At 39.8% G+C, this 16,998-nt stretch overlaps 1 protein-coding gene and 2 long non-coding RNA genes across 13 annotated transcripts in view; 2 read left to right on the forward strand and 1 right to left on the reverse strand.

Annotated features, from left to right (window-relative positions):
• Slc8a1 (solute carrier family 8 member A1) overlaps positions 1-16,998 on the forward strand; it is a 354,487-nt gene that overhangs the window by 186,000 nt on the left and 151,489 nt on the right. The window lies entirely within an intron of this gene.
• Positions 10,891-14,164, reverse strand: LOC116080685. The gene is made up of 2 exons (XR_004114540.1): positions 14,103-14,164; positions 10,891-11,145 (listed from the first exon to the last, which is right to left on the reverse strand). It is a non-coding gene; the product is annotated as an uncharacterized LOC116080685 (long non-coding RNA).
• The window catches only part of LOC116080684, a 7,119-nt gene continuing 4,365 nt past the window's right edge, over positions 14,245-16,998 (forward strand). The window contains exon 1 of the long non-coding RNA XR_004114538.1: positions 14,245-15,848. This is a non-coding gene — a long non-coding RNA (uncharacterized LOC116080684). The remainder of the gene's footprint in view (positions 15,849-16,998) is intronic.

Raw genomic sequence — 16,998 nt, forward strand, 5'->3', positions numbered from 1 at the left:
CCAATGGAGCACTTCATCTGAATGCTGGAGTACTTTCCCTAGAGTGGAGCACTTCATCTGAATGCTGGAGTACTTTCCCTAGAGTGAACAGCAGCAGATGCCAGTAAACTTCATCCCTGTGTAGAAAATGTAGCTCTTGTCTATATCATTTGAAATGCATTTTGACTTAAGTAGGTAAATATGGAAGAAATAAGGTTTTGCCTGAAGCATAGGCAAGTGTTATCTGTCCCATCAAAGGCTAAATTCAGTGCAAATAGGAAAACAACTAACAAAGCCAGTTTGGCTTCCATTAGCTATGCTGGCTAGTTTCTTGTCAATGAGACACAAACTAGAGATACCTGGGAGGAGTGAACCAAGAACTTACTTGCTGTTAGGAAAGTCTCTGTACATATTCTTCATCATTTTTGTTTGTTTGTTTGGTTGGTTGGTTGGTTGGTTGGTTGGTTGGGTGGTTGGTTGGTTGGTTGGGTGGTTGGTTAGTTTTTTGAGACAGGGTTTCTCTGTGTAGCCCTGGCTGTCCCGGATCTCACTCTCTGGACCAGGCTGGCCTCGAACTCAGAAATCCGCCTGCCTCTGCCTCCCAAGTGCTGGGATTAAAGGCTTGCATCACCACTGCCCACTTACAGATTCTGGACTAGTGATTGATACAGGATGGCCCAGCCCACTGTGGGTAGTACTACTAGGTTGGGCAGGTGGTCCTAGGTTGAGTATGAAAGGAAGCTGAGCAAGGTAAGGAGAGCAAACCCAGTAAGGAGCGTTCTTCTTTAACTCCTGTCCCTGTTCTTGTGTGGGTTCTTGGCCTCACTTCTCCTAATGATGGACTGTGAACCCTATATGTAAGTCAAATTGACCCTTTCCTCACCAAATTGATTTTTGGTCAGTGTTTTATCACAGCAACAGATAACAACAAACTAGAACAATAGTGATTATTTTTACTTGCAACTTGATTCAGCTGAACATTTGCTGAGTCTAGGAGTTTTAATGTGAGCAAACATAACCTTAGCATGTCTCCTGTTAGATATAGAGGCCAACTGGATACAGAATCCAGTGCCCCAAATATCTTGGGATGAAGAAAGGTCATCTTTTACTTCCTCCATACTCCAGGAAGGTGGATGCTGTGTCTTCTCCAACTGCTGAGAGCCTGCCTAAAGGCCCCCAGAGAAGATACTTCTTCAAAGAGATGAGATGACAAAGCCTTGCTCTAGGCAGGATCCTCAGTGGAGCTAATCAGCCAGGTGTCTGATCTCCATGGTGTCTACCTAACTCTCTCCTCCCCCCACAGGACTGAGCCACTAGCGGAACTAATTGTGAGCCTGGTACTTCAGAGGTTTGTTTTAATTTTGTTTTGATTTCTTTTTTGCCAACTGAGAAATTCCTTCTGCTTACATTGTGAAGAACAAGCCCAAGATGTCTATGTTTTTTCCCAAGAGCTTTGGTGGATCAGAGCACTAGAATATCACATAATCCTAACCTTTCCACCTTCCCAGTCACAGTTCATGCCTATGAGAACTGGCCCAGTTTCACCCAAAATAAGGTCCCTGCTTACTTTCCATCACTTCTTCAAATATCCTGTATCACCATAGTAGATCTAAAAGGTATCTAGGTGTCTAAAAAGTAAAAGGTATCACTTTGCAGAAAAATCTGAAATGGAACGCAGATCCACCACAGAAGGGATAACCCCAAAACAGACTGGAGTCTAGGGACTTTATTTGTGTGGTCCACAAACTCCAAGATCATTGTACTGCCAGGTTCATATCATTTCCAATTAGATTTGCATTCCTTCCCCGGTGGGAAGAATCATTAAGATAGTGTCGCTATAGCAAACCATAGTAGTTTGTTTCTATGGCCACTGTGGGGGCTGTTTGGGTGAGGAACAAAACTGTGTTGGGTATTGTTTGTTTTCATTGAAACTTTTTACTGCTTTATTATTCTGACTCCATTCAGTCTTTTCCTGCTCTTAATGATGTCATACTGGAAACTGTCTGCAGTGGTGGCAGAGGGGAATGGTTCATTATCACAAATGAGTGATGCTCAGCCAGCTAATACAGTCTTCAGGTCTCTGGAGGGTTTCCAGTGCCTTTGCTGTTATCCCACATAACTAAAAGACATAGGCTGTGTAGAACATGGAATGATAACCCTCACTTGGCACTTGCAAATGTGCTTAATTTATGTGAACAGAATGTACAACTGACCAGAAAGTTCTGCTAGGAAGAATCTCATCTGCCTATGCAAAGAAAACTAACACAGTACTGCTTTTAGCCAGCTTCCAACACTGAAACCTGAAAGGAGCTGTTGTTTAAAGGTTTGGGTTTTCTGTTCCTGTGAACTTGATGAATTTGTAAAGGCCTTACACTGGCTGGGATCAAACTGTATTTGGGGTTTTGTGACTGCCTTCTTTTTCAAAGTTCATCCATGTTACAAAGTTCTTTCTCCACATTGTATTTATCCACGTGTCTGCTGGTGGATACTTCCTTCAGCCTCTGCACTATCATGAACTGTGCCCCTATGAACATGAAAGTGTGAATGACACCTTCCTTTTGATCCTTATGGATGTGGAACTCTTAATGTGTTCATGGTTTCAATATATTGACTAGGGCAAAACAAGCCTTCAGGATGCAAGAAACCAAGTCAGAGATGGATCTTCTTACTCACCACAGGACTCCTTCAGCATAGTTCAGTGGAAAGTTTAACTTCCCCATTTTCCAGATAGGAAAATTGGAGGAGAAATGTTCCTTCCACAAGGTTGGCCCTGACTTCTGATCTGTTCCTTGCTCCTCATGTGCAGGAATTGACATTGGGACTTAATTAAGAAAGCATATTTAGAAAGGAAAGCTCTCCCATTTCTTGGGTAAAGGCTTCCTGACTTTGGCCACAGGATCAAGAGTCACACTTTCCTTTGGCAACCATGGGTATTTCTGTCCCGTTGCTATATATTTCCAAGAACATTCCCTGTGGGCCTATTTGGCTTCCATTTATGAAAGATTAGGGAATAATAACACTTAGAAAGTCCATGCCTGGCAAGTTTGCACTGACATGTTCCATGCTGTGTACACGTTCCAGCATACCTATTTTTCTTTGCCCTCAAATACCTTTCCACCCCCTGTGGCCCTCAGTCTTACCCTCTGTTCTGCCTGGAAATCAGTCTTCTGTGCTTCTGCCTCCCTGTGAAGATACATCCCTCAAAGATTTCCAGCTTGTCCTCCATTGTACTAGGGCAAATTGTAGCATTAGTTCTGAGCTCTGTCCTACCATCTCGTGTTAGGACTTTAAGATGCCCTCTGCTCTTCATCTCCTCGGTTCATCTCGTTACTGTCTTGCAGATTCTCCCTCGTATCTCTTATTCAAGCTTTCAAACTTATCAGCTTGCTGGGTTTTTATCTGATTTACACATGGCCTTTACATCTGCATGGTCGGATGTACAGGGGGGCCTGAGCGTCCAAAATTAGTGCCCTGGGAATGCTCTCATGGTCACAAAGCCTGCATTAAAAAGGATGCGGATGCTTAGAGCCATGGATTTAAAAGATGCCAAGCAACAAAACGCATCATGCCATCTGAAATTATTTACAGAGTTATGTGTATGCATGCCCCTTTTTTTCATTGGCTAACATGAGTATGATATTGAGGCCAGGAAAAGCAGTGTAAAGTGCCTTTAAAAACAACTGATGAGTACTTCATTTTCTTACAAGTTTACACATTTTGCCTGAATTTTCCTGTAAAAAAAAATTCTCCTTGTGTCCTCTGGTGGAATGTTTCGCAAATATGTCCATGAAGGTACATGATGTTAGTAAGTAGTTAAATATTGACATACAGAATATGAAGGTATTATTTGTAATAGCTTTAGCCAGAAAAGTACATTGTAATGGTAAGCAGAGACTACATGTTCATTCACTTATCTAACAAACTTTTCTTGGGCAATTAGTGTGTGACAAATGCTCAACATACATTAATATATTAATCATCTGATTTCATGAATAATGTGTATACAACTTCTGTAACGTGATCCTTTATTGCAGTTCCTAATGCATTATTTATATCTACATTTACCCCTATACCAGTGCTCTCAAATGGAGGTAATTTTGTCACTCATGGGATATGTGACAATTTGGGGAGATAGTTTTTCTATCTGAAGATGCAAGGGTGTGACTGAATTATAGTAGACGGGGGACAAAGATGCTGATAAATAAGCTACAGTTGGTAGTATAGCATTCTGCTGTAAATCATCTCTCCCAAACACTAGATATAATCAGATTGAGAAATGCTGCTGCAAACTTCAGGCTTTTAGTACTAGGGACTATTTCATACCTCATGATATCATCATACTTCATGAGTAAAAGGATTCCCCAAAGAGGCAGTATAGTAGGGGTGACATTCCTAGAATGTGAAGATGGTAAGAACCCTCCTCTCTAGAATCACTACTCCAATGCAGTCCCTTATCCAACACAATCGCTATCAACTAAGAAGTCACTAGAAATGAGTGGCTTCCAAGCCCACCCCAGATGTACCAAGTCAAAATTGCCACTCTACCAAGCCCCTCAGGCAATTTAGATGTCTTGGCAGGTGAGTTGTGAGATGCTGACCAAAGGCTTTGTCATCTGCTGCTGGGTTAGATGGGATGGCGATGCTCAAAAGCAGAGATTCACCAAGCAATGCTAAGCCAAGGGCTGCTGCCTGGGGTTCTCCTGGTGACTGTGGATGTAGCCTAGGAAACATCTGAAAGCAGTTGGAGGCCTTGAGGGCATTGACAACATGGAGAAATAACACAGTTGCAACCAATTCAAAGGCGGGGGGGGGGGAATGCTGAGCAAGCAAACTCAACCACACCAGTGGCAACACGAGGTCAAGTAAAGATGCTGGACAAGATTGTGCCAAAAGCATTAAGAATGAGGCTGACAGTGGGAAAGGACAGGCTATGTGCCAAGCCCAGGAAAGGCCAAGACTCTGGGACAGTGTGGGTGAGAGGCAGCAGCCCAGACTGGCCACAGGCCTTTTCATTCCATTGTCTGGGTGGCTCCAGTTCATTAGGGGAATCGAGTTACCCAGAATCCTTATTCAATAGCTCATGGTCCTTCCAGGACTTGATAATGTGGTAATTAACATGGGGATTCCAGGAATGCTTTGGATTTGAATTCTGTCTGTAGCAGGCTGGTGTGTCTGGAATCTGGATATTGAAGATTGTTATTCCAACATTCCCTTCATTTCCTTCTTGAAGGTTCATGTGAACTAAAAATCTGAGCAAAGGGGCAGATTAAGAAACTAAATGGAAGAGACTTTCTGAGGGACCAAGCTAATAGCAGTTTTCAGATTCTCCAGCTGTTAAGTTTTGACTTTTGTCAAAAGATTGCCATTGTCTTCATTGTAGCACTGTTATGCTTCATAACAGATTTTTAAAATACTGAATTATTGTATGTTTGTTAATATTATTTTATTCAAAACCCAGTGGAATAATTTTTATGGTGTTATAGACTTGATCAAGTTTTCTTAGTAAATGAAGTCTTCTTGGTCAGAAGTCTGTCAGTGGGGCTAGGGAGGTGGCTCAGCGGTTAGAGCATGGACTGCTCTTCCAGAGGTCCTGAGTTCAATTCCCAGCAACCACATGGTAGCTCACAACTATCTGTAATGGGATCTAATGTCCTCTTCTGGTGTGTCTAAAGAGAGCAACAGTGTGCTCACACACATTAAATAAATAAATAAATCTTAAAAAACAAAGAAGTCTATCAACAGCCTTACTAAGAACATGTCCATGACCATGACTAGGACCAGGACCTAGATCACGACTATAGCCATGACCACAACCGTGACCATGACAATCATCATGTCCATGACCATGACCATGACTAGGACCAGGACCTAGATCACGACTATAGCCATGACCACAACCGTGACCATGACAGTAATCATGACCATGACCATGACTAGGACCAGGACCTAGATCACAACTATAGCCATGACCACAACCGTGACCATGACAGTAATCATGACCATGACCATGACTAAGACCAGGACCTAGATCACGACTATAGCCATGACCACAACCATAACCATGACAATCATCATGTCCATGACCATGTCTGTGTCAATGACCAGAATTATAACTATGACCATGACCATCTTACTTGCTCTAGCAGACATGTTAACTGCCTAGACTGCCTGGATGAAACCCTATGAAAATTGGCCTTCCTTTCCCTGCACAAATTAGTATCAGCAATTAAACATGTCTAACTCAGACATGTCTAACTTGAACAACCTAGAAAACTTATAAGTGAAAATCTCAGACTCTTTTCTAATGCCACCAAGAAGAGCACAAATTGCTTAAACATTGATCAGAACTCCAGTGGTTCTTGGATTTTTATAGCAAACTGTGCTTTCTGAGTTGTGTTTTATTCTTTATTTTATATTGTCCTAGGCCTGGCAAGTAATCATAATGCTACATATCCTTTTCATCCCTCTATAACTCTCCAAAACCCATAAAAGCATGTGAAACCACATTAGTCAGAGCTTCAGAATATTACTTTGGAAATTAAGTATTTTGTTACTTTGGGTGAATTATCTAAGTTCCATCACTGTCAGCTTCCTAATTATGGAAAAAGACAAATAATGCTAGCTTCATAGGACTGCTCCAAATCCAAAAGGAAATGTAAAGAAGTTAGCAAATTCTGAGCAGTTTGGCTATGATCTTGTCACTGCTAGTGAGCACACATGTGTGGAAGCAGAGCTAGACTGCCTGACTACCAGGCTTAGGAAGTTCCTTCCCCCTCTGATTCTCCCTTTTCCCACAGTTATAGGACTCAACCACATTATCATACTAGTCTTCACCTTGAAAGATTATTAAATGTACATTTTTTTCCTTGGGTTTGAACTGAGTCTCTTTACCTTACTAGTATGAAAATATATTAGGTTTTTGACCCTGTTTCCTTGGTGTTCATATCTAGTTCAGCATTTCCTTAAATATTTGCCATTTATATGCCAGTTAAGATCAATGGCAAAAGGATTCTCTACTAGGCATAATAAAGACTAAGTACCATTGTAGCTGGATTGAGACTTCACAGAAAGCAGTATCTCCCACCTTTCTCTGAGGAGGATGCCCCAATCCTTGGACTCTGGAGAGCCTTCACTTTCCATGCTCAAGAACAGAGGGTGAGGCTCTGGTCTTTAGGTTTTGTGCACAAGTTCAAGGCTACATTAAAATTCTGCTTAGACTTTAAATCTAGATTTGCACTGTAGATGACTTTGAGACTAAAAAAAAAAAATCTAAAGAAGGATGAAGAATTTTAATACAATTTTTATAAGTTGTGTATATACATCAAATTATAAATAATACCATTTTCCATAAGTATAATTTGAATGTCAGTTAAAATTAAAAATTCATTTTAGCATATTCTGCCTATCTCCATTCAAAGAACTAAAAAAGTCCTTTTATTATAATTGATCATCCTAGTAAGCAACGAGGAGATGTATGTCTTCAATGAAGAATGAACAATCATAGATTTACAGTACTGTAGTCACATGATGATATATGTTAAATATGTAACTACTCTAAGCTTATTTTCTCATTTGAAATTTGAATGCTATATCAATAATGAGGTTACTTACATTTAGCACAATGCCTGGCATAGACTTTATTTCATAGGTGCCTAGATTTCATTGAGAGCACTTTACTCAAAAGGCATTAAAACCAAATTCTTGATCTTTACTCTGTGTTTGTGTGTGTGTGTGTCTGTCTGTCTGTATGTCTGAGTGTGCCTGTTTGTGTATATATACATATGGGCAACTACGTGTGTTTGGATCTGAGAATTTCTCTGTGTGTGCTCTGTGTATATGTGTGTGTGTGTGTGTGTGTGTGTGTGTGTGTGTGTGTGTGTGTGAAGGCCAGAATTCAACAGCAGTGTACTTTTTATTTTTGAGACAGGATATTTTGCTGAACCTTGTATATTTGATCAGATACACTGGCCGGAACCTCTCATGATTTTCCTGTCTTCTTCTGTGTGCTGAAAAGCAGGGTTCTCAGGGGATCCACAGGTAGAATCTTCTGAAGTTTTAGGCAATGTTTAGTCAACACTGCAGTGAACTGGATATTCTGTATTGAAGTTTGTTCCTTGGCAAGCTTCTCAATCTTAAGAGCACAGATTATAAAATCCTCTTCTATCCTACTTTGTAGGTTATTGTTAGAGGCAGATAGAAAGCTGTCACCATGGGATTTGCAGTAAATAAAGAGAAAGGAAGTTGAAAGCAGGAAGCAGAAAGAAGTGAACTAGTTGCATGTCACATTCTTAGCCCTCTCTTGCCTTTGTCATGCCTACCCAAGTGTGTCATAACAGAATTAGCAAGCTTTGCAGGAGTCTTTAGATTCAAGATAAATGATCCTAACACTTATCCATAGCTCCTATTAGAGAATGGGGAAAACAAGGAGAAAACACACACACACACACACACACACAAAGAGAAAGAGTGAGAGAGAGAGAGAGAGAGAGAGAGAGACAGACAGACAGAGAGACAGAGACACAGAGACACAGACACAGAGAGAAAGAGAGACAGAGACAGAGACAGAGACAGAGACAGAGAGAGAGAGAGAGAGAGAGAAAGAGAGAGAGAAAGAGAGAGAGAGAAAGAGAGAGAGAGCTTATGTCACTGTGTCTGTAATGAGTTTTTCTCCTTGGTAGAAAGAGGGCAAATCACTTAGGCAATCAACTCCTTTCCTAGCTAATGGGTGTGGACATCTTCCCTGGAATCCTGATGGCAGAAGATGGTAGAAACAAATTGTTTGTGACAAGGACCTACGGAGACATTTGCTGTTGGGGGCAGCACACTGATCTCATGGGGCTCCTCACCTACAGAGGAGAGAAATACAATGCTCACCAGCTTCAAATCTGGGTCACTTGGTGAGAAGTGCTCTGACGTGTAGCCTTGCCTAAGATCTGGGACTCTGGGACACAGTGTTTTGCTCACTTGGGGGTAATCTCCTCCTATTCACCAACTGGATTTGAGGTCATTGTTGTTTTTTTTTCTTTTACTACCTATTTGTGGCCAGCAGACTTGAAAGAGAAGGGTTAGGGTCAATGAGAATAGAAATAAGATTGAAGGGCAAGGTTCAAAATAAACAGCAAAAGTGGTTTAAAGGGTAGAGAGCTTTATTGCGGTCACAATTCAGAGGGAGTGGGAATATCCTATCAGGGAAGGCATAGTGGCTGAAGGGACTCAGTCCATGGTAGTAGGAATTTGTGGATTTCTGTAGGTCAAAAGCAAAGAAAACTCTGCCAGAGGCAGGGCTAGGCTATTACTCTCAAGAGCCATCCTCTAGCTTGTCATTGCCTTTAGCCAAGCCCCACCTCCCAAGATCCCACAGCTCCATAAAACAGTGCCTCCAGCTGGAAGAGAACATTCAAGCATAGGAGCTTGTACTGTCAAATTGTAATAAGAGATGTGGAATTACTGACCTCCTGCCCACTGTAGCACTCGGAGGTTTCTAGATAAACATGTCAAATCTCTAAATAAATATTGGACTGTCTATTTCACCATAAATAACACTGCAATATTGTATTTCAAATTCATATAAATCCTGGCAGTTTTTATCTGTATTATTTTTGTCTATCATGTCCTCCTTAAAACAGTTCCCTGGTATGTATACATTCTTACCAGCTTACAAGTTAGCAAATGGTGAACAAAATGTGGAAATCACCTAATTTTTTTTTCAGAAAATAGTGACAGTATTAATTGAGAATTAATGTTTAAAAATAAGATTACCATAATTCTTCAGCTGAAGGGACAACAAATATAGATGAATCTTTATTATGTTTTTTTCTTAGAAACATAAACTCCATGTATCCATTGTTATGTTCCACTCCCTGGATTACAGGGATTAGTAAAGGACTCATTATAGAAAAACAGAGGGACTTCCTTCATTAGAATCCATTAAGTTAAAGCTGCTAAAAATAGCACAGACAGTTTTCCAAGCCTGTGACCAAATCCATTTATGAGAAGAAAACAGCCTAGCAGTGTGATTCCCAATAGGAGGGTGGACAGAAGGAGCAGCTACTGGACAAAGGAGCCAATTATGGTTTGATGAGTGTGTGCTATTTCTACCACCCACACACTGTTTAGCCTCTGTGAACAGAGAGACACTGTAGCTCTTTTAGAATACGTGTTTACAAACATCTGAGTCCCCATGAAGCTCACACTTAAACTATATGTCTTCCTATTGGTTTGGGATAGAATCGTTCAGCTTAATAGTTCAAAACCAGGACCTACTCTCTTAAATTGGGAGTGAGTCATTAAAGATGCATGCGTCCTGGATTTGCTCAGAAGTGGTTTTAGGCTTCTGAGTTTGTATTCATATATGTTAACTAGCTTGAGAAAAAAATTTTTTCTGAACTTATATGCGATTGGTATTAAGAAGATTAAGTCCTTAGATGTATGGGAAAAACTTGTTTTGCAGAGGTTAGATATAAAACAATGATTTAATCCCATAATCTCAGGAGATATGAACACATTGAAAAGTCTATTTTAAATTTCTTTCAGAAAACTACATAGAGTTTAAACAAAAAACTATCCCACTTTGTTCTAAGGTAAAGAGGTCAGTCTAGCTATATCTTGGTATGCAAAAGAAATCTTGCAAGTTTTTAGGGCTATTTGTTTAGATTTAGAACTCAGTTTCTTAGAGACTAAGAAATGGGATCCAAGTTATACAGCAAGAAATGATCATTTATTGGACTTCAAGCCACCTTTTTTCAAATCCACAGACAGTCATCGAGCATGTGTTCATATGTCATGCTCTGAACATGGGAATCCAGAAGTGAGTGGGAAATGCTATTGGCCTTGCAGGAGTTCACTCCTGATCTCAGTGTCTGTCAGCATAGTTTCCATCAGGGACAAGGCGAGTACCTTCACTTCAGTAAATACTTGAGAAAAACTTTTATTATAAATTTATAATTATAAATCTTATAAAATGGTAGAACTAACACCAACAGTAATATGAGAAGCCAAGGGGGAGGGGCACGGTTCTGTTAAGTGGCATTCATCTCCAAATGGGTTGGTGTCAGCCTGGCCTAAAGAGTTTCCAAAGCAACAGAAAACCATAAGTTTCCAGTTTCTCCATTTCTTGTTTTGTCAACTACCTATGTGACTATGAGACTTGTTTTTTGTTGTCTTGTTCTGTGAAAAGAGAAGTAAAAGAGTTCAGATTCAGGGAAATTACACTACAAAGAAAAAAGTAAAAGTTTTGGTTTAAGTTTCAGTTTTACCCAGTTCCCTGTGACTCACCAGGCTTCTGCAATCCTTTTTAGCATTCTGTATGGAAGCAGATTTTGGGCTTCCCTAGTTATCTTACAGCAAAAATTTCAATTTTATACATTATAGAATAGATTTTATATCCCATATATTACCTGAACATGTAGACAGAAGAAATAGTAAGTGTCTTAAGTACACATTAGCTACTCCCAGGGTTTCTACTCCTTGGCACTTCTTAGTGTAGAAAATACATAATTTAACATCTGGCTCATTTATCAAAAGTCGCCTAGTTAATGGAGAGTTGAAAGCATCTACCAAGTTGTAAATGGGTTAAAAGAGAAAAAAAACTTCTCTGAAATCTCATGAGGAAGTAAAAATTGTTTAACTACAAGTCTTTCATGTGTCTCAGTCCTCATAGGAGATTCTCACAGAAAGCCCATTGGGTTTGTGAATAGCCCCTTCCCAAGTCACCTCAGGAGCTGGCCATCAGCCTTTCTATACTGCCTATCTCTGAACAAGCAGATGTCCTTGCAAGAATCTGTGACAGCCAGTACTGCTTCTTCAGCCCTTGGCAATTTGTAGTTGAGGAAGAAATAACCTTAATCATTTTTCCCCTAAAAACCATTTAATATTTTATGTCACCACAGAGGAAGTGGCGATTGTGGTGATAATGATCAGATCTGATGGATGACTGAGGAGACTGGATGGGGGTGGATGGAGGCCTGTCCTTTTTTTCTTGGCAAAACAGAATAAATTGGAAGCATATCTGGCTAAGACTCAGGAATGTACGAGTAATATAGTGCTCAAGTTTTCAAGATGGCTCCTGAGAACTAAGATGGCCCCTTTCTTGCCACCAGCACCTTTGTTTCCTTAGGTTGTTTCTCGATCTTCCTTCCATTTCCTGTTCACAATAGTGAGCTGTTTAAAAAGTTGCAATAGAACAATTTTCCCCCTTAAGACTTAATGGATGCTATCTCATGGATGGATTCAGTATTATGGAGCTGGTAGAGGGGCTAAGACCAAAATATGCTTGTATTAGAAGAAGACTATCAAATTACATTTAATTTATAAGATAGTATTTTTATCATATTTTCACTATGTGGGATGTAATAAAGTCTAGCATCAGTATTTCATGGTCCACCACATTTTTGGTGCTATATTTTGTTCTTGTAATCAAAAATCTTCTAGTGGGGTCTAAGGTTGCCCTTATTGTGGATCACATAGACAGCTTTATGACACAATACTAAATAAGTAATTGAAATGGATATCTGCAGAAAGAATTTCATCATTTAAATACTATTTATAGAGACAATTTTTATAAAATACATGTATCATTTTATAATGTCCACAGAGCACCCTAAATCATTGACAACCTCATAATGACTTTTGCATTTACTATATTCTGTTTTATTGCAGTGTCTGTGAAATCATTTTTATCTTTATGGATAACTTGGTGTCATTTTTCTTATATACCATGCTGTGTGTCTAAAGATATGTGAGGACAGTTCTTAATAAATAGTAATATTTTTCTGCCCACTCCTAGAAGTCATTCATTTAGGACTTTACTTGTACTAGTAGAGAGTATATGAACATGTGAATCTAGCTGACATTTAAAAATGGATTATTTTAGTAACATCAACTTGATTATCAGGAAACAAAAGCAAATGCCATTCTTTGAGGTTACTGTATGCAGAGCAATGGTGGGATTGCATCGAACTGTATTTTAATGACACAAGAAAGCTTAACATCTTTGTCTTGTAAACATAGAAAACTCACAACACTGAGATGTTTAAAGGAGAAAGGGGAAATTCACTTCAAATCCCCGCTTAAGAATAAAAGTTGCCATTACTTGGTTTAGCCGTTATACAGCCACACGTGTGTAGGAGGGCAGTGCTGTCACCCCTGCTGTGGCTGTTGTCCTACCCATGATCTTTTAAATTATTTATTCTTTTTCCAAATTGGTGTACAAGATTATGAGATTCTTGAACAAAGCGTATTTAGAATATCTGCCTATTTTCTACCTGGCATGGTAACACATGCCTTAAATCCCAGAACTTGAGAAGCAGAGGCAGGCGATCTCTCAAAGTTCAATGCCAGCTTGGTTGATTTAGTGAGCTCCAGGACAGCGAGGGCTTTGGAGAAAGAGCCTTTTTGGGGGGAGGGGGCGCTTGAGACAGGGTTTCTCTGTGTAGCCCTGGCTGTCCTGGAACTCACTCTGTAGACCAGGCTGGCCTTGAACTCAGAAATCCACCTGCCTCTGCCTCCCAAGTGCTGCCAACATTGCCAGGCTGAAAGAGCCTATCTTAAGACCGTTCCTCCTCTCTTGCTTCTGCAGATCCTTCCTTGTAATGTCCCCTCTCCAGTCTCTCTTCTTGAATCTCCACTGTACCCCCTTGGTCACTCTCTATTCTTTCTCATTGCTTGTTTTTACTGTTTTATTGTTGTTGTTGTTGTTCCTGTTGTTTTGTTTTGTTTTTTGTCTCTTCTAGTTTTTTAGTCTTTACCCAGATCTACAACCCCCCTCCTCCCACACAGACACACACACACCACTGTAAAGATTACGAGGATGTTTTAAATTCCCTTTGAGCCAAGCGCTCACAGTGAAGTCTAGATACCTATGATACTAGGTCTTACCAGGCACTGCACTAAATACCACTTCATTTTCACCATGTGTTTATATGTGTGCACGTGCGTGCCTTCTGACCTTGAGTAATACCATTAATATTATGTTTTCCAAGTTAATTTATCTTGTAAATTTTAAAGTTGTGGTCTTTTACAGCTTAGTAAAGGTCACCTGTGCATATCACTATATTTGCAAACAGCCTTTTTTCAAAATATAAATAAATAAAGATATTTCCAAGCTATATTCAAAACCTCCTAACCTGCCACATAACTCTTCATCTCATCGTTGAATATGTCTTGACCTCCATGCCAATACCATGTCTAAGATGTCATCCAGAGACTGTTTCACAACCAACTCCATAGTGTTAGGTTGGGCCTTCTTGCCTTTTGAAGATAGAATATTCTGTAAATGAGTATACTACAGAGTAGTGTGCAGAGCCCTACCCCATTCAGATGCCTCTGATGGTTCACAATGGAGTAATCACTGACAAGTCATACTCAATTGAGAGCTTCTCAACTGCCTTAAAGGAACTGAGGGAAACTAGGTCAAAAGCTTAATAGAATTGCTTTTCCTGACCTTTATTTCGCATCAGCGCTGTGACTTTCCTTGCATTTACAAAACCATATAAGGGTGGCTATTAAAATATCCCTTATGTTATGGGAAGAAAGCAATGTTTAAATATCACCTAAGGAAATACATCTATTGAGGAAAATGTGACTTTAAAGGATGAGGGATAAAGTCTCCATGACTCATGTCCAAACTCTAAACTTTCCAAATTAAGATTAAGGCACATCCAATTGAGCTCAGCCACACCAGCTCTGTATTATTTAAAATCTAGAATTACAATTCTCTGCTTTATGGCAAAGGCCCAACACTTCCCTTTAAACTATATATTTTAACCCCTTTCATCCAAGTACCTCTTTGGCCTCTATAATGTGAGCACACATATTACCTGACTTTGTAGGAATTTCCAGCTCGTAGGATACACACATATAAAAAAAGAAACAAACTTTAAAATGTGAAAGTGGAATGGTAGAAAATGTTATATGCAAAGAATAGCCTCAATAAAAGATTTAATAGGGTAGAAGACCCAATTTATCAGAGAAGGAAACCATCCCAATTAGAAGAACCAGCATGTGCAAAGGTTTTTGTGACCAAAAGAGTGAATAGGAGAAAAATGATTCATTTAAATGAGTGGTCTCAGTCTTCCTGATTCTGTGACTGGTTAATACAGTTCCTGATGTTGTGGTGAAACCCAACCGTAGTTATTTTGTTGCTACTTCGTAACTGTAATTTTGCTACTGTTCTGAATCATAATGTAAATATCTGATATGCAGGCTATCTGATATATAACCCCAGTGGGGGTCATGACCCACAGGATGAGAATCTCTGTTCAAGGAAAAATAATGGAATCCTAGAGGTAAGTGGACCCAAAGGTGACTCATGAGAAGTCACTCCAACTCAGTTGAGAGTAACCTCCCATGGCCTGGTCTCCACACTACCTGCAAGTTCCCAGACGGAAAACTAGAAACTCTCCTCACAGAGTCTTCTGAGATAATAAGCAAAGTGATAGAGTGTTCCATTGCACACCGTGGTACCATTCCAGGTCATAAAGCCGCTGGTTCTGCAACCCTTGGCTCCCAGTGACCTATCAACAGACAAATCAGAACATACAGTGATGTGCTGAGAAGCAAGCCTCTGTTCTCTGAAGTCAATTTACAGAAGGCTTACAAGGGTTTATTGATTGAAAATACCACAATCACTCCTCCGGGCAGTCTTCTCTGTATTAGGTCTTCAATCCACATTGTACAATGTTCAGAAACAAGCCCTTCTGCTGTAGATTTGTCTCCATGATGGATACCCATGTTGATCACAGCAAACAACCAAGAAGTTCTCTAAAAGTGGGAGTTTAAGATTTTTGCAGCATTCTTTAAATCTAGCTTAGTTGCTCCATGTGTGAATCCCTGATTGTTGAAGAAGAATAGATCAATCTGACCCATGAGCAGTAAGCATTGAAAGACTCTTATACTATATTTAGCATCAGAAGAAAAATACTTCTGAAAAAGAATGTGTTCTTTTGTTGATGTCTTAATGCCAGGACCCATGTTTCCAAAAGACAAAATTCTGCATGTTGATTTCATGGCTTAGTTTTGCCTCCATCCATTTTAAATGGAAAATTCCTTGTGTGGTTTCTGTTCAAATCACCCTCTGTGTGTGTGTGTGTGTGTGTGTGTGTGTGTGTGTGTGTGTGTGGAGATTAAAATTAGACAACTAGCCATACAGAGCTAAAAGTGACTGTGATATTTGATCTCTGACATCTTCATAAAGGCATTTTAAAGTATTTCTGACATTAAGAATATTGAAACGAGCTTGGAGGTAGCAAAAGAAGAAAAGCTAATTCTTCCTGTCATTAGAATATTATGACTGAGGTGGCCTCAATCTCATAGTAAAAATTAAGTATAACTAATATAGCTTTTACTGAAATATGGTTTTTTAAGGTTTGTGTTAACAAAACAATGCCAGTGAATGTAATATATCATCACAAAAAAGCTCTGAGCTTTTAGAGAGGGTCATGAGAAAGCATTCTTTCAAAATCTAAGACCATGTGGCTCCTCCAGATGCACTTGAAGCAGGATTCTGTCACAGAAGAATCTCACATGGGGAAATTCCCCCCATATAGAAGGTATACTCCTCTTTCTATAAAACCTGGGCCTCTGGGAAAATCTATGGCCTTGGCATATGTGTAAATTAAAGGCCATCATGACATGACTGTGGAACCACATATTTTATCAAGAGAGGAACTAAATGGCCCTGGTTGCATTTCCCACGTGGCACAGGGCCTTGCTTTTCTTTTTATCCTTTGACCTTTGAACACCACAGAATAGGACAAACATCTTTCCTAAGGTCCTGGGCCACACAGGGCCTACATTCCAGATAGTCATCTATGGCTTGGTATTTGGGACTGATAACTTTGAAAAAATACTTGTTTTGGTTCAGAGCTGAGGACTGAACACACAGCCTTCTATATGCCGGGCAAGTGCTTTACTGCTTTGCTTTGTCTCCTGGGCTGGGAGGGTTACCTCACACAAAGAAATCATTTCTAGTAAGCAAGAACACAGAACTTCTTCATGGTTGGGAAGGACCTTCATTGAAAG

The sequence above is a fragment of the Mastomys coucha genome, unplaced genomic scaffold, assembly GCF_008632895.1.
Source record: "Mastomys coucha isolate ucsf_1 unplaced genomic scaffold, UCSF_Mcou_1 pScaffold6, whole genome shotgun sequence".
In the NCBI taxonomy this organism is placed as follows: Eukaryota; Metazoa; Chordata; class Mammalia; order Rodentia; family Muridae; genus Mastomys; species Mastomys coucha.